The sequence below is a fragment of the Varanus komodoensis genome, unplaced genomic scaffold (genome assembly GCF_004798865.1).
Source record: "Varanus komodoensis strain SLA01 unplaced genomic scaffold, ASM479886v1 scaffold39, whole genome shotgun sequence".
NCBI lineage: Eukaryota > Metazoa > Chordata > Lepidosauria > Squamata > Varanidae > Varanus > Varanus komodoensis.
This window is the reverse complement of record NW_025335922.1, coordinates 5,327,897-5,354,309: the sequence shown is the minus strand read 5'-3', so window position 1 is coordinate 5,354,309 and position 26,413 is coordinate 5,327,897. Positions and strand designations below refer to the sequence as shown.

General features: G+C 41.3%; 1 long non-coding RNA gene across 4 annotated transcripts in view; it reads right to left on the bottom strand.

Moving 5' to 3' along the window:
• Positions 1 to 364: 364 nt before the first annotated feature.
• Positions 365 to 26,413, bottom strand: part of LOC123028930 — a 31,279-nt gene continuing 5,230 nt past the window's right edge. Inside the window, exons 2-6 of one of the 4 annotated variants that reach the window (XR_006415791.1) lie at positions 9,445 to 9,497; positions 5,938 to 6,141; positions 5,057 to 5,834; positions 911 to 1,116; positions 365 to 690 (exon numbers count right to left, since the gene is read on the bottom strand). This is a non-coding gene — a long non-coding RNA (uncharacterized LOC123028930). Of the gene's footprint in view, positions 691 to 910; positions 1,117 to 5,056; positions 5,835 to 5,937; positions 6,142 to 9,444; positions 9,498 to 17,254; positions 17,668 to 26,413 lie in introns of those variants that run through there. The other 3 variants (XR_006415790.1, XR_006415792.1, XR_006415793.1) reach the window with 3 other exon arrangements.

The window sequence follows — 26,413 nt, the reverse complement described above, 5'->3', positions numbered from 1 at the left end:
CCCACACCTCCTGATGACCTCTCCCAGCGGTTTCATATAGATGTTAAATAGCAGAGGGGATAGAATGGAGCCCTGTGGTACCCCATGGCATAGCTGCCATGACGTAGAGACATGGTCCCCCAGCACTACCTTCTGGAATCGACCGTCGAGATAGGAGCGGAACCACTGCAAAGCAGTGCCTCCAACCCCCAATCCCGCAAGTCTATCCAGAAGGATACCATGGTCGATGGTATCGAAAGCCGCCGAGAGGTCCAGAAGAACCAACAGGGATGTACTCCCCCTGTCCTTCTCCCTGCACAGGTCGTCGTACAGGGCGACCAAGGCAGATTCAGTACTGTACCCGGGTCTGAAGCCGGACTGAAAAGGATCCAGATAATATACTGTTTATTTATTATGTTGGAAGCCGTCCCGAGGCTTATGAGACTGAGATGGCATATAAAAGCTCCAAATAAGTAAATAAACCGCCTCTTTAAAGTAAATGTTCAGGTCAAAGAGAAGTAGCTTGTACGGGTCTTTCTGTGCCAGCTGCAAGAGACATAGGTGGAAAGATGATTGCATGGATCCCCAGCTCCAAGTTCAGGGCTTTGTTTCTTTTTCTTTGTTTCCATGCACCTGGAAATCGAGGGTTCATAGGATTCCTCTTGTAGCTGCAGTTTGTGCACATTTCAACATCAGATGTGTCAGTGCAACCTTCCAAATAAAGTAATAATAATCTTAATCCTTCATTTATAATATTGCACCCCATCATATGTTCAACACCATATAGTGCTACCTGCTCAGTGCTTTTGATTCTATCACAGCTCCAAAATGCATACCTATTTAATGTATGCAGTGTCAAATAGCACTGATGGACTGTTTTGCTTTGTTGCAAATAAATTTTTGTTTCAAACTCGCTGCAAACCAAACTTACCTGTACTGTGTCCTTGCCAGAACCACATCTTTTCTGTGAAGGAAATATCCAGGTTCCTTTCCTATTCTTTTATTTTGGACAAATTGTATATATTTCTCCAATGCATCCTTTCTTTACTGAAGCATAGTAAAGGCATAGTTCCCAGCAGCAATGTATTGTTGTGCATTACGTCTGTTCTAATATAAGGTCTTTTGTGGTGATCTGCTCTTGAATGGATAAGTTAAACCCATTAGAATTACAAAAGATTTACAAAAGATAAATATAGTATTGCATACACAGAGAGGGAGAGAGCATGCAACATTTTTGAATTTTTGTTGGGGTTGAGGCTAGAGGGATTGTAATGTTGAACACCTGAATTTACTATTATATCACTGGTGCCGTACAACTCCAAGAGCCCTTCTGACACTCAACAAATGTAGAATCATAATAAAAATCGTAATGTAATTGTAACAGCAGTGCAGTCACTAAAATAGATGTTTAGGCTTCAGATCTCTGCTCTTAAAAGGCGTTTACTAGTCTGGGCAGACAGTCAAAATAACTACAGTGCACTGTGGATTTTCAAAAAGAGAAAATGATGGTGGAGCCCAGAAGTCTCGCTGCCTTAATGGCAAGATATTCCAAAATGCAACATAGTGTGCGATAGGGGCTTAAAGGTATGTCTTAAGAAATGGCAATAATGCTCTCTATTCTTAAAGTGGGTTTCTGTTTTTGTTTTTTGGCTCTTGCGCTGGAAATGGCCCAAGGTTCTTATAACATCTCCATCCCATAACGTCTACCTCTGAAGGATGCTGGCACCTAACAAATTATCCAATAAGATTGTCAAACATCTTTTGCTGGAAACAGAAAATAAATGTGACAAAGGTAAATATCTAAAATGTAAAGCCTGCACCAGAAGGACTGATGCAGTCAAACCTGATAAAGGCTGATTGCGCATTCCTTTGCCATTAGTCAGCCGCTTTCTTTAATAGATCAGGGCTTTTTGGACTAGTTTCTGGCCTCTGAACTCTTTCGTTTGTACCTTTTAGGCATGCTGGGGATGTCAGGTTCCTATTAGCTAATTGCAAACAACTTTTTTAAAAATCCCATGTTTCCCCTTCAGTGCTCATTCACAGGCTAACGAACACATCAAATCTGGTGAGAGATTATTGCTTCACCATATATGATGCAAATCAGATTCCTTTCTGTATCCGTATTTGTACAAAAGAACCATCTGGTTCAGATGTTAGGGAACTGTGCTTGCAGTTACAACTTCTGGATACGTAAGCCTTCCTTAGGCATGATTGGCACAGAAAGTACATTTGCAAGATGAGATGGGAGATCTTAAAAATGAGGCTGCAACCTTTGATTGGTAAATTAATCAACTATTGCTTTCATTGATACATTGGTATGTGACACTTCTGGCTGTAAATTAGAACATACATTTTATTCTTAGAGAGTATTTTGGATTTGGAATGTAACAGAACAGGAAAGATAAAAATAAGAAAGATTATAAGGAAACATCTTATAGTTCCTTCATTGCCTAAAAGTGGTGCCTCATCTGATAATATTAACATAAATTTTAGTTAAAAGGCAGATGAACAATCAGCTAAAATATTTGTGATCAGTTGACGTTTAAGAGGAACATTCTTACAAGGAAAGGAGAAGGAAACTATTCAAAATACCCCAGTTAACACAATATATGTATACTTGGCAAACCAGAAATACCACGCCTCTTTTATCAATGCCTGAAACAGCAGGGCTTAAATTAGTGCTGAAACAGCAGCAAAATCACACACACACAGACACACACACACGAAGTTTTAATAATTTCATCTCTGAAAAAAGTAAAATGAACAAACGCATCTAGCAACTTTCAATCTTTGGAAACCTGATGGTTCTGTTTGTGAACCAAACTGACTAGAGGCCCCAGTTTCAACATCCTGAGATGTTTCGTTCACAGATTGTCACTACACATCTGTTTTGCATTTCATATGCATTTTAGTTCTGTGTTATCTGTGATAGAAACATGTGTAATGACAGAGCTATCGTCCTTACAGTTTGGCAGATAGGAATATCTGCTTTGGGATAAAGAGCTATTGGCCCATAGGAAAAGTCATTTGGTGGGTGGGGGGCGGGGGGCGCTTGTGGTAATGGAACTGGTGGTGGGTGAAGCTAAAACAAAAGAGGGTAGAGGCACCTTTCTCTCTCTTTCTGCCCCCCCTTTGTCTCTCACATGCACTGGTCCTCCTATTCCTCTTTTTCTCTTTCTCTTCCTGTTACCCCCTTTTCTCTGTCATTCTCTCTCTCTCAGAATTTGGGGCAGACAGAGGTAGCCCTGAACCATTTGTTCCAAGTGAGAATATGAAGGATGAGGAGAAACTGCATTCATGCTGAGATGCTTCTCCTTCTCATTGAACAAAGAAACTGCCCTTCAAATCCACTAGATCTGATTATCTAAAACTGCAAGCTGATCAAGCTGTCTTTATAGCCTACAATGTTTTGCAGATATCGATCACAAAAGAAAGCAGCTGCGCTGAAATTCTATAGAAATAGTTCCACAATGCAACATGACTAGACTGAAAGTGGATTTCAGACTAATTAGGACTGACTAATGTCCTCCAGTCCCCAAAAAGGTAACTTGAAACTTCAAGGGAGTTCCTTGGTTAGCAGAGCCAGCTGCAGAGAATGTCATGATTCTTAGCTGTTGTTCTCTCATAATCAGTGTCTCACCCTTAAACCTCTCATGGCCATTTCCTCCTCAGAAAAGATCTGGTTTCCTATGGTTTTGGGAACTCTTGGACTTTCTGCCTCCTCCTCCTTTATCTCTATCTGCCTTTGGTTGGTTCTTCATACTTATCTTTCCCCTCCTCTTCTTCAGCTGAATCTGAATCTGTTCACATGCTTCTCTGAAGGTCCTCTGCAGAATGGACAGGCCCAAACCCTGCAGGGCATCTCATAGATGGGTACCACTGCTTCCTGCTTATACTCAGATTGAGGAGATTGGCTGTGCAGCTTCTTGTGCTCCATCACAATGGACAGGGCTTGGCTGAGCTGAATCGGCCCCATGAGCCTGTATTTAGGTTGCTTTGTGTGTAGAAAATCAGCTCTATTCCAAACACAGAGCAAATGGAAGCATTTTGTCTGCTCCTTCTTCCAAACTGTACTATCTGAGTGTCCTTTCCAACATGGATGCTTAAGTAGAAGGGCCAAAAAGCCCAGAGGGGTCTAGAAAGACCTGTGGGCTACAAGTTTCCCATCGTTGCCCTGTGGGTACGGGCTTAGGGTGGCCAGGTTGTTGCAATTTGGAGATTCATCATCTAGCTTTATGTTCTCCGATATAGCAGGGAATGAGGCAGTTACTGCCTTGCCTGCTTAGTTTCCCCATCCTGCCTGCAGTAGAAGGCCAGCCCCCAGAAGTACTTTATGACATGTAGAGAAGTAGCCAGGGAAGACAATGACCAAGTAACATGCAGGTGAAGACACAGCTGCATTTTCTCTTCCTGCATCAAGGAATTTACACATCTGATCCAGATCTTCAGGTTGCAACCTGGTAGGTCTAATGATGTAACATGGTTGTTGTCTTCCTTGAGGCCAAGATTTAATTCATTTCTAGTTGCCTAAGCTCTCTGGGTGGTTCATAAAAATTAAAGAGCTAAAATGCAACACAACAAAATATAGCACAGCAGCTTTAAAGGAACAATCCCATGGCCCCTAGACATTACTTGTGGGGGGATGCAATATTTCAGATTTCCATCTGACTTTGCACTGGAGTTGGCACTCTGACCTCAGAACTGGGAATTAGAGCTCTCCCACCCACCCACCCTTTTTCCCCTTGCAGCCGACATGGACAGAGCAATGCAAGATGCTCTCTGAAATCAGAAGAGTGACCTTGGACAGGGGTTAAAGGGAGCACTGGGGAGGAGACATGGAGAGGGCAGAAATAGCCTTCTTTCCTCCCACTCTGAACTGCCATAGCTAGGTGGCTAAAAATGGCCTTCAAGTGAAGATGCGGAAAGGAAGGAGTGCGGAAGGGAAGCTTGCCTCCACCATCATTGGGTGAGCATGTGCATTCAACTTTGGAGGTTCACACTGATCTCAGTTGGACTGCACCCTAAAAATTTAAAACACAATAGACCAAGAGTTAAAAAGTAATTAAAGCTTAATTACCATATCGCAATGGTTGTATATGCTACCATATAGAGAGGAACTCACACTCAGGAACAGATTATGCTGTGCTTCGGCCTCTTCAATTTGGTACATTCCAGATTGGATCCAGGGCTTTTCAACTTGTTCACAAATGACAATTATGAGCAAAGGTAAGGCAGTCCAGTTTGCGAATGACAGTACTTTATTTAGGATGGCAAGAACAAAAAGGGTATCAGAGCTCCAGAAGGATCTCCCCAAATGGGGGAAATGAGCATCTAAACTGGGGGAATGGGCATCAGATTGGTAAATGTGGTTCCAAGTCAGCAAGTGTAAATTTATATTGCACATCGGCCAAAAAGCAAAAGCAAACAAAAGCACCCCCGCAACACAACTTCACACATAAGCTGATGGGATCTGAGGTGCCAGTGACTAATAGTCACATTGACTGAAGATGATGGTAGTTGCAGTCCAAACACATCTGGAATGTGATGCATTGCAGAAGACTGCTGTAGATTTTCATTAGCTCAAATGACACTTAGGTTAAATGAGGCGGCTTTTCAGTCGGGGATCATTTCATGTGCTCTACTTGGAGGAAAAAATGCAAACTTCACACAGAAAAGGACAGTGACACTGGCTTAAGAGCTTCCTTGCAGTGCTGGAAGCAGAGTAGAAATCCTGGCTTGTGGACAGTGGGTTTCTATTCTTTCCAGTTACAAAGTTTTGTGCAATTATTCTGCCTGTTTGGTTTTTCCTAATGAACTTTCTGCAATAAGCACAGAAGCAGGAGCAGAAGGAGAAGCTGGAACAGAAGTGAGAAGATAGAGGGAAGATGTCATTTTCTGTTCCCCTCTCTCCATAAAATTCCGTGACAGAGGCAGGACAAGGCACAAGAAGAGCCTTACCTGGAAGCAGCATTTCTGGTATGGCTCCTCCCAGGCAGACAGAGCATCCCCCAGTTGTGTATCGGAATAGGAACTCTGGTCAGGTGCAGCCCACTGAGGCAGCAACAAGCTTTTGCCAGAGTTTGCTACAGTTCTTCAAAATCTGACTCAAGGACAGCCTGCATTGAACATGTATGTCCAGTTTCCTGATGCCTGAAGTTAGGCCTATAATCAAAAGAATTGTGAAATGGAATATTTCAGGTAAAAGTCCCTAATGTCTAGTAGTTAATTGCATGCACATATTACAGAAGTCATTCACAGTCAGTTTAACTTCTCCTTATTCTCAACTCATGTCCAAAATTCTTAAATGATAGCAATGTGCTGTCTCACTGGAACTGTGGAAGGATAGGTTCTCCTTTACCGGGGGGGGGGGGGTGTCAAAGCCCCTGGAGAGTTGCCAAAACCAATGATTGCTCTTAGGCTAATAGCATCCATGAGATAGGAAAAACCAGATCCTAAATTAGTTTGCTTGAAGTCACTGACTTGATTAAAACTACTCACCCAATGCAATGCATACTTCATAGTTTTTACCCCAGTAGCCTGGCAGCTCAATCCATCACCCAACTGAGCTGAAGCACCGAAGGCAGGATGTGGAGAGTGACAGTGGAACGTGATACAGGTTTACTTTAATCATATGTCTTCCAGTTGCTAGAAGGGCAATTTGGAGGCTTGCCCATTGCTTTCAGGTTCTGCCACTGGGACTCTGTGGCTATTATTTGAAACATGGTGCTGGAGGAGAGTTTTGTGAATACCCTGGACTGACGGAAAGATGAAGTGGGGCCTAGATCAGACTGAGCCAGAGCTTTTCCCAGAAGCAAAAATGAGAAAAACTGAGTCAGTCATACTTCAAACACATCATGAGAAAGCAAGACTCCCCAGAGAAGACAATCATGTTAGGCAAAGTTGAAAGCAGAAGACGAAAGAGAAAGCCATATATGAGATGCGTGGACTCCACAAAGGAAGCCCAGCCTTGAACTTGGAAGAGCTGCATGGAAATGTGATGGACAAGACATTTTGGAGGGCTTTCATTCATAGCTTGAATGTACTTTAATGGTACATAAGAACACACACCCATGCATACTCTTTTATTGTAACTTTTATCAGAGGGCTAGAATAAAGTAATTTCAGACAATTTTGCCAGCCTAGTTTGGTAATTCAGACTCAGTGTTGTTACTCAGAAATTTCCAATGCTCTTTTAAATCCAGTTTTTAAAAAATAGTCCAAAGGCACCTGAAAATAATGAGGCTTGACTTTGCTCAGATAACATTAGACAGGAACACACACACATCCTTTCTTTTTCTACAGGGATGGGAAGCTATAGAAATACATACATAGCTACCCCATATGTCTAGTCTGAGTCTTGCTTTCCTGTAAATGTTGATGCAATCAGAATGTAAAATCCATATGGTGTTTCCAGGTGAGTCCTTCTCATGCCATTGTCCTGCCTCATTCATGGAATGGATGAAAGGTCCAAAAAACATCCTGGTCCACTTGCAGCCCACTGCTTCTTCTGTTTTTGTTCTTAGCATAGAAAATTCCTTAAGGAGCACGAGACAGACTTGTTGCACAATTCCTTTGAATCTGCCATGCTTGGGAGCCTTCCATCTGGAACCGCCCATACTGACAAAGCCTGCAATGCATGCAACACAATTCTGCTGAGTTTTAGTGTTGCCGCTGTAGACTTTGATGGTCTAAATAATAGTTCAGTTTTGTCTTTGAAGATTCTTTCCATGTACTTGGCAGGGAATGACTTTTTCTTGGGAATTTTTGTCTCCAGGATTTGTGCTGAGCAACAGTCTAGTCCTTGTAGTTAGGAGGAGTTTACAAGCCAAAGTATCTTTGTTGTGGCAAACCACTTCCTGTCTCCCTCCTTCTCTCTCTCCCCCCTTCTCTCCTCCCTCTTATTCTCCTTCTCTCTGCTTTACACTTCCTTTAGAAGTACAGAATAAACCCTGAATATCATCCCAAAGTAGAGCTTTCTACTTTTCTCCAATCAAGACTCTCAAGTCCAATTATTCTGGATATGCTTAACCAAGTCTCACACCACAGCATGAGATCTCCATTTCCCAATGCCAAAGGATGCAATTAGATCTTAAATCATGTATTGTTTTGCTCTCTCCCTTCCTTGAGCAAGAGGCAGATTTCACAAAGTAAAGCTGTAACTGAAACCCTAGCTATATGAACTTACTTGAGAGTAAACCACCTTCAACTGGGGAGGCTTCCTTCTGAGTAAACATGCATAAGATTGTGCTGCACATTTCCTTTGGAAGAAAGAGCACTGGAAATTGTGGACCCTTTGTAACATTTTACACTTCATCTGGATTTGGATGACACAATAAGGTCAGAGGTGGCTATGGAACCCCATCACAAGCCATGGCTTTGTAGCCATGAATGAGCCACCCCATTGGCTGGGAGTAACACATTTGGCCAGCACTCTAAGACACACTGGCTTTAAAGCCACCATGGCTTACCAAGTCATGTGAACTTGATCACTCTGTGTGTATTTGAAAGGGGGGAAAGGAGCCAGGCTGCAACAATAATCTGAGCAGAGATACAGGCAGGCAGGTAGAGGGATGGCTTAGAGCTCTAGCTGCCTAGAGATGCCATGAAACAGGCAGCAGATAAATGTTTTAAAAGCAAGCAAGCAAGCAAGCATATGTTTGTGAGGCCACCTCTCTAGAGATCTGACCTGGGGCAGTAGAATCTTTGGTAGTCTTTAAGCTACGTCCACCTTTGCTCATTCTGTATGTTTGTAAATAAATAAAAACACTGCCAAACAGCCATGAATCTCCATGTGCTTCTGATTTTAAGGGATTCAGCCCTGGAGATGCACCATGCCCCAGGAACCTCTCAGTGCTTGGGGAAGCAGGGCACACGTGGCCATTTCTTTGCTTTTACTAGCCAGTGATATTCGTGAATATATCTGCAATCCTCTGGATCTCTCTGCCCAACCAAATCATCATTGTGGTTGCATGTTTTGAAATAACCTCTTTCTTAAAGGGTAGCTGCCGGATTTCCAAACACAGGAGTGTGTATCCCTTGCCTTAAGGCAGCATTCGTGTTCCCCAACATGAATCACATTTCTAATCGGAATAATTGGGAACATACTTAGTTGTGTGTTATGATCTAAAACTCATTTAAAACCACATCATGTTCCCCTTTGGATAGCACATTCTTGGCCCTAAGCAACAACGGCTCAACTGTATCCCCCAGAGCTTTGTTTAAGAACCATGCCCTGCTGCATATATCCTGAATTTCAATTGTTGACATCAGACTTAAATGAGCATTTTCAAAATGTTGAATTACAGGAGCATCTCTGGAAGGGCTGTTGGGCTGCCAATAGTGTGTTAGGGAAAATGGAGCATGAAAAAGTTATGGCAGTGGACTGAAACATGAATGCTCAACAGACACATGGTGTGCCTTCTTTGAAAGACATTTCCTTCTGTTATATATATGACTGAAACTTACTCTTGGCTCAGGTTGAATTTCTTTTCATTTACCTTCTAATTCCCAGAGGCTTGCTGAAATTAGAGCAAAGCAGATAATACTAATTAGAGATCATCCCATGATGTCTGGCAGAGAAGGAAAAATGGGAGGCTTTTGTGGTGAGACACATTGCTTGTAATAATGGGCCTTCCTTTTCCCCAGATGCACTGATATCCTTTTGATCTCTATAAAGCAGAACAACACAAGACATGGAATGACACTCACGTTTCATCTCTATTTTTAATCTTACTGAAGCTGCAACACTTGGTACAGAGTTCAAAGGGACAGGAAGCCAGAGAGAGAGAGAGAGAGGCAGAGAGAGAAAGAGTCAGAGAGAGGGAATGGTCTGCAGGTTCAGTAGCACTGCACAGGAAAAAAGAAGCAGAAAAGGCATGGATATGTCTGGCTGGTCTGAAAACTCAGTGGTCAGTCATCAGCGCCCTGAATTAAAATGGGCAAATGCCTATGCAGCTGACAAAGCACTGGTGTAACATGCTCAAAGCATTATCAATTAATTAATTAAATTTATATCCCACTAATCCATAGTTCCACAGGACACTTAGCAAGCTAACAACCTTATGTTGGTCAAATGGAAATTTCCATACATTTTTCCAAGGGTGTTCCATGTTCAACCCATTACAGCAACCTAAGCAATAAGTTACCAGAGCATGGATAACTGTAGCCAGGCTGTCTTTTGTCCAGATGGGATCCCACTGGATTTATCAGGCAAAGTTGATAAAAAGTGCTCCAAGCCACATGTGCTTCTAGGGACAAAAGCACCACCCACCCACAAGCCTGATCTTCCAAGAGTGCTGTCTCCTAGAGAGCAGGCTGGGCATTAGTCCACTGGACTGACAAAGGCTGTCTTCACAGCTCAGCATCACATACCTCTTCCACTTCCTTAGTGCATCCAGATACGGACTCAGAACACCCACTGCCTCTTGGAATTGATGGAAAGGGGAGATAAAGCAATGCATTGCTCACATACTGAGAGCCAGTGTGGCACAGTGGCCAGAGTGTTGGACCAGGAGATCCAGGTTCTGGTCCCCACTCAGCCATGAAGCTCATTGAGTGGCTTTGGGCCAGGCACTCACTCGCAGCCTAACCTACCTCAAAGGGTTGTTGTTGTGAGAAGAATCTAGTTAAATTGCCCTGGGTTCCTTAGAAGAGGAAGAAAGCTTGGGTATAAATGTAATGTAATAATACCGATAATACCTCGATCCAAATCTCCAGGTGACCCCACCTCACCTAGAAGTTTTCACCAACAGGCTGAAGTGGTACAGTTCTAGAAAAGTTATACCATTTAATTGTGCTGACTGTATAAACTGGCAAATCAGGTTTGTCCAGTTTCCATATTTCTTTTTTCTGTTCTGGGCTCATGACTCTCAACAGCACTCCACCTGAACTCACACAAGCACAGAAAACCAGCGAACAAAAGCATCTGAAACTGTTCACATTCACAAGGGAAGGCTACTTAGATCTTAAACAGTCTTTGCAAATATTGCTTCCTCTGAAGGAATCCTAGCCCTGAGTGAGTTGAAAGAGTGTGAGAGAGATAAATATGGCAAGAGATATTTAGAGAAATTGCGAAGATGTTATTGTGAAAAGCCTATTTTCTAAAGCAGCTTTTCCAAACAGGAACTACACCAAATAAATGAAAAATCCACAAACTGTAAAGCATCTTTGGTAGCTCTCCACAGGGCCAAGCACAGCCCCATGTGCATTTTCAGATGATCAGAGTTTCTCAAACAAGACATTTATCATTTGTTTGAATGCTAGTTCTTACCCCTTTTCCTCTCAGACAGTTATATTAGCGGTAATTCTGTGAAGGCAGGTCCTCAGTACACTGGCGATGGAAGCTTCCCATTCCTTGTGCCCTCCAAAATTTGCCTGTAAAGGATGTTTCTAATTAAGTGTGCAGTTTTTCAACTGCTTTCTTTAAACAGAAGGACCTGAACAATTCTTGGAGCATTGTGAGAAAGGATGAACAGCTTTTTACTAAAAGCTTTTTATTCAGGAAATGTTCCAGTCAGGAATTCCCCTTTCCCACCTCTGCTCCAATGCCCCTCTAATAAATTTGCTTTGTGGGAGAAAAAATGTTTCTAACTCACTACTAATTATGTCTGTTTTCAAAGTGCACAAACCTAAACATGCTGGCAAATTAATAGACTGCTGCTGAAGGAGAACAGTACTTTCCCTAAAAAATCTTGGACTATTTAAATAAAAAGTAGGAATAGATTAACCTGGCATCACACAATTTCTATCTATATTTGTGGTTAGAAGCTGGAGAATGAAATGCACCATTCTCCATTAGGTTTCAGTCCTGGTTTTGTTTTGTTTTGCTTTGTGGACAGGGAAGGAAATTGCTCCTTATGTCTTATTCCTGCAACATCAATTCAATACAGACTTCTGCCTAACCTCTTAATATATGTCAGATGCAAACAGCTACACTTGGTGGGCAGTCCTATAGGACTGATGCTCATAGATGGAAGCCTCCAGTTGGAAGACTTCCATTTATCCAGAACTATGTAGGTATGAGCCAAGCATGGGAAAGATGCAGATTTTATTGCCTTTCTCTTTTGTTGTAATTTGAGCTAGAGGGGTCTCTTGGAGCTGAGGAAGACATCTCAATAAAACTTCTATTGCTGTAATTCCAGTAATTAGCCATAAGCTTTTAAGAGTCCACAGCTAACTGATCACAGAATAGTTCCTTGACAAGAATCCACCTATGAACATCTGCGGATGGAGACCAAGAAGCCGGTGGGCCCAGCAGATCCATGGCCTCTTCCCAGCCTTGCCAGCTGGCAAGTCACCTTTCTTCTCTCACTATGCCCTTCCAAGGTTCTGAAGTGAGGATGGGGTGAAAGCCAAGTGAGGAATTTCTCCTCTGTAGCTCTGTCTATAGCCTTGGAAAAGAAAGTCCCAGTGGCCCCCTCAGGCTAGGGAGGTTGGAGAAATCTGCATGAAGTTTGCAGCCAGCTTTCCCCAAGTTGTGCAAATTCTGCAGACTTGTTTTACCTTAACATGTTTTTATACAAATTTAATTGTAGAAAAATACAGAAAATTAGAAAAACACGCAAATATGTGTGAATATACTAATTTTCAGGAGAGTTAACATAATATTGGGAATGTGGATCTGTGCAAATACAAATGAAGACATTTGCACGATATTCTGTTCAATCAATTAGCAGATAATGGAAGAAAACCTGACATTTGTTGACTGTAGATAGAATGGATTTTACACTGTCCATACAGCTCTACCTCAGACACTGTCTTGTGGCTGTAGGACCACATTCCTTTTCATTTTATTTTATTAAAATCCTGGCTTTCTGCCAAAAGTGTGCTCAGTGTGGTTTACAATAATATTACAGTTTTATTTTAATTAAAACATCTCATAAATTTGACCATTCCAGCAAAGTTCCATTTTAGATGGTTCAACTAGCCCAAACAGAGCATGTCAGGAATTTCTATTTGATCTAGGATAAAGAAAGGTGTTCTTTTAGAAAACAGCAAGTACAGTAGTCATAGAAGCCCCAGTATTATTTATGCATTTGGCATACACCAGCACCTGCTACTCATAGAAATATGGTAGCCATTAAATAAGTGCCATGAATTTATTATGCTGTTTATTACATTTGAGGCTCTCACAGGGAGCCAAAAATGGCTTACATGTGTTTATGTAATCTAATTAATTAACTGAAGAATATGCACATGTATAACTTTTAGAAGAACATATGCTTCATTTTTCTAATCACTTCTGGATAACAGTATAAAGCATTAAATATACTGCTTTTATTATCCAAATCCTCAATAGGTGCCAGCTGAGCAAAAGAAAAAGAGGCCCTTGGCATACTACAAATTCCATGTTTGCAGCCAATCCAACCTAAAAAAGATAGATAAAGCATGAAGTGTTACATGCTATCATTGAATGAAAAATGACGCCTGATAAATGTTGAAGTAATGGTTAGCTTGTTATTTTTGGTTTATTAGCCTGACACATGATGCTCTATGAAGAATTTTTGGCTTCCTGTTCCTCTGATCTGCACAACTAGAAAGATTATGCTCAATTCCGCCTGTCTCATTATGAACCTGACCAGTTGCTCGGATCTGCAGAAGAGCCTCTTTCGAGGGCATCATGGCCTGTAGCGGCCTGGTCATTGAGCCACACAGAAGGCTTTTCTTCTGCATTGCTCCCAGGCTGTGGAATGTGTCCATTCAAGCAGGAGTGAGCAACTTGCGGATCTCCAGACATTGTGGAATGAAACTCCTATCATCCTTGGCCAGCATAGACAGTGGCAGGCAAGGATGGGACTTGCAGTCCAACAACAAATCTATCAAACTGATCACTCTGTCCAGTTTCTATCAGAAAGAAACTGGGTAGCCATCTAAGTGGGATGGTGTGACTTGGGGTCCTGCAACAGCAGAAGGTTGGATCTGACGGCCTGCATGGCTCCTTCCAACTCTACTATTCTATGATTCTATCTATAATTCTAACAGCAGGACAGCTACTTGTTGTCCCCAAGAAGTATGATTTACCTTCACTCTCTTCACTTTCTGAAAGGACATGAAGACAGACCTTTTTCATTGAGATGCTGGATGTTTTTAGTGGCCACATATTCATGGTTGCCAGTCCATTTTCTGGCCCTATTCAATGCAGCAGTATTAACATTCAAAGACAAGTTACTCAAAGGATCATCTCCTCATCCCATATCTGCCTGCCTGAACTCTAAGATTGTGTTCAGTCATCTTTCTCTAGGAGCCACTGCCAAAGGAATGAGAAGGAAGGTGACTAAGAAGAGGGCCTTTCTGCTCTGATATCCCACCTATGGAATGAGCTTCACAGAAAGGCTCACCTGACATCTTTTATGGAATTTTTGGCACTAGACAAAGTCCTTATTTCTCCGGGCATTTTAGTCTTTCAATTTCAATTGCTTTCCCTCTGTGAAGTGCCACCCAGTGTTTTATCCCCAGAGCCCTATGAACTTGGAAGATTGCAGGCATCCAGTTGAGGGCAAGGTGAGGCCTGTGTAGTTCTCCCACCCTGCAAAAGACATAGAAAGCTGATTTCAGTTATCTGTGCCTTTTTTCTACTTGCAGGGAGAAGGTACTGAGGCATCACGGGAATGTCTCCTTTCCCCACCTCCCTGGAACATTCCCCAGGACCAGCTGCAAACCCACACTTATAACTCTGGGGCCAGGACCACTCCACTGAAGGTGAGGAGGGGATGCTCCATCCTCAGAGTCCCAGCTGTAACCTTGGAACACATTTCTGAGATTCGTGTTCAGTCTCTGTCCTGTCCCATGACCAACTAGGAGGAGTCTACTGGTCACATAATTGGGCCCTTCCTGTATTTTAAACTTCCACATGCCTTGATGGTAATGCACTGCCTTGATGGCTTTTAACCAAGAAAAAGTCAGCATATAAATTGTAATTATCAAATTAATGAAATACTAAATATACTCCAAAACTGGAGATGTCTACTTACACACACACACACACACACACACACACACACACACACAAGAATTTTGCTGAAGGGGGGCATGTTTCATAAGCAGTTTTGCTCTCCTGGGAGCTGACTATCAATTGATTGAATCTATTTCTTCAATTCTGGCCCTAAGCTAAAAGCTCTAATAATGTAAAGGGACATTTCTGTTTAATATGATCTGCCTAATTCAACCAGAGACATTTCTGCCCCCTCTTCCCCATATCAGGGAGGTTGTGTGTTTCTTTAACAAAGGAATATTCTCGATTTGAAGAGGTACTACAAGATTGTCCTCTGTTTGAAGGCTGCCATGGGCCGATGCTATCTAGGTAGCCAGAGGAAAGTATTCTAGCTCCACCCTTGCACCACATGGTTCTTTCCACACTTCCTGTGGCTCCAAGGCTGGAAGACTGACCTCAAAGCTGGTGTTGACCATGGATGGCAGACATGGAGCAGGGAAGTTATGCTCTCCTGGGATATGATGGGTCCCAGCAGCACCTCAGCATCTCCTCACAAGCAGGAATAAAACACTTAGATGTCCAAAACTGATCCCCATCAAAGTGTTTTGTGGGCACAAAATTGCAGGGGCCACCTTTGCCTCCACATGCCTTTCATTCTCAATATGATGCCTATAATCTTCTGAATTACAGAGAACCACAATGGATTGCTCAGTTAAAGCTTTTCAAAAATAAGAATAGTTGTCTTTCAAAATATGTAGACATACAGATCTCCTGGACACAGTCTTCTAGAGATGTACTGTATTTCTATTTAAATTGCACTCTTCATTTGTAAATTTGCATCCATATATACAAATGAGCACATGCACATTTTATGCAAATCAATGTCCTCTTTTTGAATAATACATCAAAGGCTACCCAGCTGTCTATAAGGAGACCTCAGCTATTCTCCTGTAGAGAGTTCAGGGCCATCATAACCTCCCATAACCATGCATGGTAAAAGAAGTTGTCCTTCTTTTTAGTACTTCAGCTTCAGTCATCCTTTTGTGTTAAGCTGAAAGCTGTGCTTGTTGTGTCTTGACCGCTGCCTACATTCCTCAATTTATCTAAGAAAATCAAGACACCACAGCCTTGTTGTTTAAAACACACACACCCACACACCCAACCATGGCTTTCAGATCAAGTTGCAGCAGGTGACCATGAAATCTGCGAAGCGGAGGCAGGAAGAATCACAGAGAAGCCCAAGGAGAGAAGCTTATTTGTCTTTGCCAAAAGAAAAGAGCCATGAAGCAAAGGAACATAATCCTCAGCAGACCAGAACAGCATGTCGGATGTTCCCCCACGTGTGGTAAACACCAGCAAGAGATTGGTACGTGCTGTTCTACTGTGGAAATTGCCCTTCTTGTTTGAGAGACAGACTTAGAGAAGGCAAAAGGGAGTAGATCGTGTATCTTGCAGATGGCATTCCGCCTAGTTTGTTCAGTAAATGGCCTCCACTAAGTCAAAGCCTATTAACATAAAGGAATGGCAAGCCAAGAACAGGAACTCTTTGTGCCTTTTCCTAACTTTTATTGTCTTTTCCTTGAGGCATTGACATTCACACACTGACAGATTTTCTAAATTGTCCAAAGGGTTCTCCCAAAGTGATCAATCAAAAGAGCATTTTCTTCTCTTAAACTGGGCTAGTCTTTTATGTTGGGTTTTCTTTTGAAAACATCAGTATTCAAATAAAATCAGCACAGAATTGGCATTACAAAAGCAAAAACTGTGAGTATGATGTAACGTTATACCCATGTTTTTCATTCCAATCTATTATGAACACTGACCAATCCTCTTACCAATATTCTGCATGAGTTTTCACATAATGTCAACACTAGTCTAACTTCCACACTTTAAAAAACCATTCGGAGAGAGAGGGAGCATATGCTAATAATCTCAGTATTGATTCCAAATCTCTTCTTTGGTATAAATTCTCTTAGGTAACCTAATAAACCTATGTTGAATCATAAAGAAAAGAAAAGCTAGCCATATTTTTGATGAGTTTTGATTGTTTTCCACTTAAAGAATATATCTTGGGGATAGCTCCAGAAATGTGAAAGTAATCAGTATGAAAGATCTTAAATATCCAACAAGACTAATTTGACAAGTTATAAATGCATTTTAATCTAAAAGTGTTGTGGTGACGTGATATTGCTATGAAGCCAATCAGAGTGAGGGCCTGTGTTTCCTGCCCTTACTCTAGGGACTGTTGGGGAGACAAAATGGTGGCTGCCAGCCACCAAGACTTCAGGGAGTGGAGTCAAGCCATTGCTGCTGCCAGAAAAATAAAATACATGATTTGACAGTGAATAAGGTGAATTGGGGGTTACAACTTCACAGATTTATTTATTTATTTACTTAAGTTCTATACCACCCAGTAGCCAAAGCTCTGTGAATGGTTTACAACAGCACATTAAAATACAATATAAAATAGCCCATTTTGAAACATATTATAACACAAAATCTAAAACCAAATTTAAAACAGATAAACAATTAAAATAACTTGAAGAAAACCTTGAGATCTGTTTAACAACTTGCTGGCCCTAGTAGACCAATTGAATGTCCGGCAGTAGAGGACAGTCTTTACCAGGTACTAAAAAGATAGTAAAGTTGGTTCCAAGCAGGCCTCAACAGAGAGCTCATTCCATAACTGGTGGGAGCCACCACTGAAAAGGTCCTTCTTCTTGATGCCACTATTTGCATCTATAACATGGTTGTAGCCCCTGAGTAGACAAAGAAAGGGAGAGGCATTCCATGAGATATTGTGGTCCTGAGCCACAGAGGGCATTATAGGTTAAAACCAGCACCTTGAACTGGTCTTGGAAGCTTATAGGCAGCCAGTGCAAGCAGGCCAGAATTGTTGTTATGTGATCATGGTTATCATGATCACAGTTATTTATTCATTACATTTTTACACTGCCCCAAAGCTAAAGCTTTCTGGGTAGTTCACACAATTCACCAAAGCAAATTATAAAAATATAATTAAAATGTTGCAAAAATAAAAAATAAACATTTTTAAACAGCTAAAAACAGGTAAAACAAATGATAAAAATACAAAGAATAATACAAAAGGAGTGATTCTGCAACACCTAGTAATGCCTCCCAAATCCCTGGGTGGCCAAGTAAGTCCTTAAAAGCCTCAGAAAAAGGGTTTTCTTAGCCTGCTGCTGAAAAAATGACAGATTTGGTGCTCTCATCAAACAGTTTGTTAGCCCTCATCCAGTTCATTGTTGCAACCAGACACCAGTTCTGCACATCCACAGCCTCACCTGCTGAAGATGAAAAGGAGAGATACAGTTGCATATCATCAACATAATGATGACAATACACTTCAAACTCCAGATGACTTCACTCAGCAGTTTCATGTAAATATTAAATAACACAGAGGACAAGTCCTGCCCCTTGAGGAACCCCATACTGGAGATCCAAAGGACAGGTCAATATCTCCCAAGCACTACCTTCTGGAGTCAACCAACCAAGTAGGAGTGGAGTCACTGCAATGCATTGCCTCTCACACCCAACTTCGACAGTCACCCCAGAAGGTAACCATGGTCAATAGTATTGAAAGCTGCTGAGAGGTCCAAGAGAACCAATAGGGTGGCACTCCCCCTCTTTCTCTGTTGGCATAGGTCATCCTACAGGGCAACTAAAACTGTTGCCTTCCAAAACCATTGCCTGCTTTTTTGCCATGGAAAAACCAGGCCTGAATTCCCAACTGAAATGGATCCAGATAACCAGTCTCATCCAAGAGTGTCTGGAGCTGGTTGGCTTCCACCCACTGAAGAACCTTGCATAATCTTCCATACTATGGTGAGATCGACTCTATTGCTATTTAATTACAGTAGCTATTTCTAAATTTGCATATATATATATAAAGTGCATGCTACTGTTATGCCCTCTTTCATCCTCTTTTATGGGGATGCATTTCCAAAGAAGGGCAATGCCAAAGAATGTTCAAACTACCGCACCATTGCACTCATTTCACATGCTAGCAAAGTGATGCTCAAAATCCTACAAGCTAGGCTCCAGCAGTATGTGGACCGAGAACTACCAGAAGTACAGGCAGGATTTCAAAGAGGGAGAGGAACTAGAGATCAAATTGCCAACATACTGGATGCTGGATCATGGAGAAAGCTAGGGAGTTCCAATAAAACATCTACTTCTGCTCCATTGACTATGCTAAAGCCTTTGATTGTGTGGATCACAACAAATTGTGGCAAGTTCTTAAAGAGATGGGAGTACCAAATCATCTTATTTGTCTCTTGAGAAACCTATATGCAGGTCAAGAAGCAACAGTGAGAACTGGGCACGGAACCACTGATCAGTTCAAAATTGAGAAAGGAGTTCGGCAAGGCTGTATACTGTCGCCCTGCCTATTTAACTTATATGCAGAGCACATCATGAGAAAGGTGGGGCTAGATGAATCACCAGTTGGAATTAAGATTGCTGGGAAAAATATCAACTTCAGATATGCAGATGATACCACTGTAATGGCAGAAAGTGAAGAGGAACTAAAGAGCCTCTTGATGCGGGTGAAGGAGGAGAGCGCAAAAGCTGGCTTGAAACTCAATATTAAGAAAACTAAGATCATGGCATCCGGTCCTCTCACTTCCTGGCAAATAGATGGGGAAGAAATGGAGATAGTGACAGATTTTATTTTCCTGGGCTCCAAGATCACCACAGATGGGGACTGCAGCCAAGAAATTAAAAGACGCTCGATCCTGGGGAGGAAAGCTATGGCAAATCTAGACGGCATACTAAAAAGCAGAGACATCACCCTGCCAACAAAAGTGTGTATAGTCAAGGCTATGATTTTCCCTGTTGCAATGTATGGCTGTGAAAGCTGGACCATAAGGAAGGCTGAGCGCCAAAGGAGTGAGGCCTTTGAATTGTGGTGCTGGAGGAGACTCCTGCGAGTCCCTTGGACCGCAAGGTGATCAAACCGGTCAGTCCTGGAGGAGATCAACCCTGACTGTTCTTTAGAAGGCCAGATAGTGAAGATAAAACTCAAATACTTTGGCCACCTAATGAGAAGAAAAGACTCTCTGGAGAAGAGCCTAATGCTGCGAACAATAGATGGCAAAAGAAGAAGGGGTCGGCAGAGAATGAGGTGGCTAGATGGAGTCACTGAAGCAGTTGGTATGAGCTTAAGTGGACTCGGGGGGGGGGATGGTGGAAGACAGGAAGGCCTAGAGGAATGTTGTCCATGGGGTCGTGATGGGTCGGACACGACTTCACGACTAACAACAACAACAATTTCTTCTTTTGTGGCAGTACATAAGTCCCTGTCCTACAAAGATTATTAGGAGTGTTAAACTATTCATAATAAAAAAGGAAGTCAATGGAGGTAATAATTGGTCGATTTTTTAATTTTTGGCACACTTTGAGGCTGCTAAGGTTGATGAAATATGATTCATTTTAGCCACAATATTCCTGTCAAGTTGCAATACTATCTATTTAACAAGATGTTTATTTTTTCTTCACTCCGATAACTATATCTGCAGGATACCAACCTGATATCAGCCTAAAGTTGACTGCCAACTTTACAGCTTAATCCAACTGACCGATATAATTAATTAATTAATTCAGGATTATAGGATTTTCTTAACCAAAATTAGTCTTTAATTACTATTTTACTACTCTGTTTACAACTACTTTCAACTAAATTCTGAGATACTGATCAGAATATCTTTATGGGGTAGAAAAGTTATGAACAATACTAATTTACTTTTCTGTTCAAGTGCAGTTCCATTCAGATTTGATCAGCTTGATTTTATATCCTGAGACATTCCTACATAATTTCAAATTTTGATTTTGTTTGTTCAGTAATTGTCAAATGCCCTCAGGCAGCAAAATGCCTGGCCTTGTATGTGGGAATGAAAACTGAGGAATAGTTGTAAGAATGCAGTAGCCCTTGTGCTTTCTGAAGTGACATGTTATGTAGGACTGCTGTGATACAATAACACATTGTAAGACAGGAGAATTCTAAATTCAAGCTACAAGAACTTTGAGTTATTGGGATGGGCATGTTAAATTGATAATCTGGCAAAACTTGGGGCTTTACCAGTGAATGGCAAAACTTCAATCACTTAAGTATTAGTGGTTTTCCTTGTAATATTAGCTTGGAAGCTTGCAACCAGCTTCATTGGAATCAATGGGTCTTCTTTCTGAGTATGTATTGTTGGGCTCAATGGATCTTCCTTCCTTCCTGGTCAACTGTAGAATGATGACCAGCACTGAAAAGTAGAGATACTGCTAAATTGATACTAAGTGGAACTTACAGCAGATGCATCATTACAACTGGAACAAAATTGGTCTTGAAAGAAAAATAGGATGTATGGAAAGGTTTCAGTTAGGCCTCTGTGAACATGTGGGGAGGCCTCATTCACACTGGGCATTGTCCCATGGCAGCAGTAAGTCAAGGTAACCTTTTCTCCCAGGCTGTAGGAAGTAGGTAAAGAGATCACTTTGTCTTAAGTTGTTTTGTATTGCTTTATTAAAATGCATGTACGGCACCCTGGGACTGCAAGGTCAAGAATGGGCTATACTTTTGGATAGTTAATAGATAAGTTATATAATATACTTAGGACTTCTACACATGTGAAAACAACAAGCCTAGCAACCAATCCAGAATCTACAAAATTCCAGAATTTAAACTGGGAAATTCAGGGAGATCCAGACAAAGTAACCAGACCCACCAGAGTGAAAGCCAGATATTAAAGCTATTTGAACTTAATTTCCCCCTTCTCTTCTCCTGCCCCTTCCTTTCTCCTGCCATGCAATTATAATTTTATCCTGTATAGTTTTCCTTAGCATTAACAGCCAGGTGGTCATTCAGCTCAATTGTTTCAATATTTTGCAACAGCCTTTTCAACCATTCTTTCTACCTTTGAAAAATAAGCACAAAAGATTTAGAAAAAGGAAATTGCCTTATATGTTTCCTGTGGGATTCTGCCAGTGTAGAACAAGCCTTTAACTACTGATAAGTAGTAGGCTTATTCAAAAGGAAAGGTATATTAAGTTCCTTTGTTAATCATTGCTTGGAACTCTCAAGAGAGCACAATGAAAAATGAGGGGGCACATCAGAACCACATGAAGAACAAATGCGGTAATGTAAGCCCATGCCTTTGCTATACTCAGAATCTCAGAGGCAGAATTTGACATAAGTGGTATTGCATGGTAAATTTTACTTCGAGAAAATCCATTGGTATCATCTCATTTATATTTTGTGAAATGGAACCCTTCGTTCTAAGCAACCACAAAATACTTCCAGTCTGTTCCTGTCATAGCCTACAAGGTTGATCATTCTAGGAGAGCATTTTTTTTTCTCAAAATCCTGGCACTGATCTGCACTGTACATCAAACAGCTTGAATGTTCCTTTTATAGAAATTCATCCATCATCATTTTGTAATGACAAGAGAGGTGTTGCCAAGTATCATCCAAATCAGGGTTGGGGAATCTCTTTGTACCTGAGGTCTGATCTCCCATTGGGAGATGTGCCCAGGAAATGGAGTGGGGCCATGGATTCCCAAAATACAAGCACATTGTAACTTAAAAATCTTACTGTCAACAATTGAGCCTTTTCAGTCTTTTAGAATAGGAAAAACTGTACAAAAACCAAGAAGCCACCAAATGGGAGAAAGGGGGACATGCCAGGAAAAATGGGATGGCCAGGGGAAAGGGCATGGAGGGCTGAATCTGGCCTGCTGGCCTTGTCAAGGATTAGGGGATTGCTAGTCTAAAACATCTGGAGGCACCCAGTTAAGAAGACTGGTTGACTGGATTAACACTTGACATGCAAGCTGGTTTTCCATACCTAAGGAAAGAGAAGACAGCACAGTGCGGTTGCCAAGCAACTCAGGATTTACTTCTGTTTCCTGTTTTCCAAACCACAGGGCAGAATAGTCTCCTGGAAATGTGAATGCATATTTGGATCATCTTTTTATAGAGCTTTTGGGTCAAACCTCAAAGAGTTTTCTGTTCAAAATTAGCAACACTATTATAATCTGAATTTAATCTATGTATGTTAACAATTTGGTTTTTAAAATATAGAATAGGGCCAAAAACATCAACTGCCATCATAACCCATTTCTGCTCGAAATTTATGGTTGGTAATTTTATAATAAGCGATGGCATTCATACTTCTTGAATTACAGCCTCTGTGACCCAGTTAGGCCTTTCCATAGATTCAGCCGTGCCAGGCACTCCTAATCCCATGTCCATGATGCCAAGGTTTGTGATTATAGAGATGACAAAGAGTCTACCAGGTTTAAATAGAAGGACAAGATGAGCTTGGCTTGAGAACAAATATTTGTCTGATGAAATAATTTCTCCCTCATGCAGCAAAGAAAGAGTTGATAAAGGGCTGATATTGGTCCTAATATTGGGCAAACTGAGGTGGCTACAGGGGAGCAAAGAGCAGCCATGTGTTGCAATAAGAGTCCCAAGGGGCCAGTGTTGCAATAAGAGCCCACTGCCAATCCAAAGAGTTTCTGAACATGGAATTCATGTACCTTGAACTAGCCCAGCAATCTTCCCATGCTACTATTTTCTGTGGTTGAAAAGCTATGTTTTTAATGTCAGGAATTAGTCAAGGGACGAGTCTGGGAACAGTTTAGTCTCAGCGTCTGCTTAGGTGAATTCTGGTCACGTTTCAGGTGGCCATGTGTCCTTTTTTACAGTGGACAGTTCTCTGTTTGAAGGGCTATTCTGTTTAATGCTGGTTAAAGATAATGAACCACCAACTTTTATTACCTGGTCAGCCGTCTGAAGGAATACAAGTCACCTGGGCACAGTCTGCCACAATACGGTGAATTCTATGCATTTCTATATAGGGGCGGCATAGAAATGTTTTAATAAATAAATAAATAAATAAATAAATAAATAAATAAATAAATAAATGTTCATACATTTCTAACTTTGCGTATATGTGCATGTGTTAGCATATGAACATATCATGGAAAACGGTGCCTCCTTTCATCCACTCTCTAGGTGGTTCATTTCCTCTTTTATGGTAATTCATAGGTGGCTCTCATCCACGCGAGTTTTAATAGTGAGTGACGGCATTCCGACTGGTTGGCAAAATTTTGTATTTGTGAGTGTGGTCAGAATAGGCTATGCGCAGTACTTGCTTGCCTATCCCAAGAACACGTTGATGACATGCATATGAAAGACTTAAGCTGATTCTCTCAGTTTCTTCTAAATTCCCACCTTCAGTCCTGATCCCAAACATCAGCCTTTGATAAAAGAAAACTGTCCTGCTTTCATTCAAAAAGAAAACTGTCCTGCTTTCAAATAGATGCTTTACCTCCTAGTGGTGATTTCAGGAGACAAAAATACAGAAATCCAGCATGTGAGGGCCTGTTTGGTAAATATAATCTACCTGTATATTCCAGCAATTTCTTGTGCTTTATATGTCTGCAGATATTGGTCCACAAATATGTTCTTTGATATGCTGTTATGCATCTCTAAAACTAACGAATATGAATAGCAAAACATTTTATATAAAAAGTCCTCTTAAGGAGAGGTTCATCCATTTGTATAAATGTCCAATGGTAAATTTGAGGGATGCATTCCACGCTTCCACTTTCACGTATTTTTTTTAAAAAATCTCCTCTCAGGTAGTCAAAGTGGCTGCAATCAGGCAGAAGTAGCTGCTTTGCATGCCCTTTGCCCATCTCCCCATAGATTGTATAGATTACTCTGTGGAGATCAATATAATTTACCTTGCATGTGCAATCCCACACATGTTTATTTCACATATAATTTGCAAGTACGTTCCACAGAGCGTTGCATTAGAAGGCTATTCTAGGGTGTCCAGTTTGATCACATAGAGTTAGTATGCCTTCCCTTGCCACATGGAGCACATGAACACTACTCTGTGGTTACACATTGCAGGGAAAGATCAGCATCGCAAAAAAAGTTCTGCTTTCAGGGGAAGCTTGTCTACCATTCTGATTTTTTCATTATGAAACTACTCACAAACTTCTCAGGAAATCCAGGTTTTCCCTGGATACAGTTGAAAAATGACTAGCTTAGAGAAGCCAGGTGGAAACATTGAAAGGTCTACCATTGTCTAATGTCAGTTATCATGAAGGTCTCAATGCCACTACTCAACATCCATGCCCTGTTGTGCTGTGGAAGTGGCTGAAGCAGATGGAGGACAGCACACTGCATCATTTCGCTTGAAATGGACAAGGAATGATCCCTGAATTCCACAGATGCCTATTGACTGACTATGTTGCTAATTCTGCAGGCAATTAGCAACAGAGAAAGCTCAACAATAGTGCCTTCAAGTGTTTCACCTGGCTGCAATCTTTCCTAGTAATTGCTATTGGTAATGTCTTCAGTAAAGAAAGGGACAGGATCTCCTAACGTTAAACATTTCAAATGATGTCCTCATAATCTTGAAACAGCTGACTTAAGCATTTCAAGTTTCATGCTGTATAATACTCCATTCTGTTTCAATTTGAAAAGGAAAGAAGAAAACATATTACTTTGATGAAGTCATGTAATTCTATGTGCCTGAGAGGAAAGATAGGTTAACACCTCAACCCCGTAGTGTAGTTATCATGGCGTAGATTTATTTTGTCACATGTCTGGGGAAGTCTGTCTCCCTTTAACACCCCATGAAGCATTTTTGTGTGAATAAACTTTAATCCAAAATTGCTAATTCTTACTGTGCGATCCTATGCATGGGGACTTGATGTTAGCCACATCCCACATCTGCTACCAAGGAATACCATACGTATTTCATTGCTACTAGTTCCATGATCCTGAGAGTAACGACTGGTCACTGCCTGGTTAATGGTGTGGGGGGTGTACTTTAGTGGCAAAATCTGTACTGGAAATCCAAATCAGAGACTTTAAGGAAGATGGATGCTTTTGAGTCCTTTTCAGACAAAAGATGTGGATTAGCATAAGACACAACTTCAGTCAGTCTCATGCAACAGTTTTGCATGGAACTCACAGGCCCTCCTTTGCTCTGCTAGCTTCACATGACCTTATGGTAACCTTCTCCAACCTGGAACCCCCAATGTCTTGGTTTTTACTCATAAATTGCTTAATTTGATAAGAGATAAGAGTCCCCAATATGATCCTGAGACTGATGAGTTTGCCCTTTTAGGTTTATCCTCCGTGCAGCAAGTCCAGACAGCAATAGCCGGTAAGATTATTCATATTTTATATACAGGGTATTTGTATATACAGGTTGTCTGCACTTAGGAATGTAATAAAGAGCTGGCTATCTGCCAAAATCTTAACTTTACATTAGTATTGTCTTTGGGGTCATTCTTTGACTGAAACTCAGTTGATTTGCCCAACTAACTGAGTCACTGATTTGACATTCCTTATTAAACTGACATGCTAGTGGAAAGAAATGTATCTTTTTTCCCCTCCTAACATCTTTGTCTAGATGAAATCCAAAAAAGAAGGACAAAGGTGCCATCTGTGGACATCATTGTGTGGCA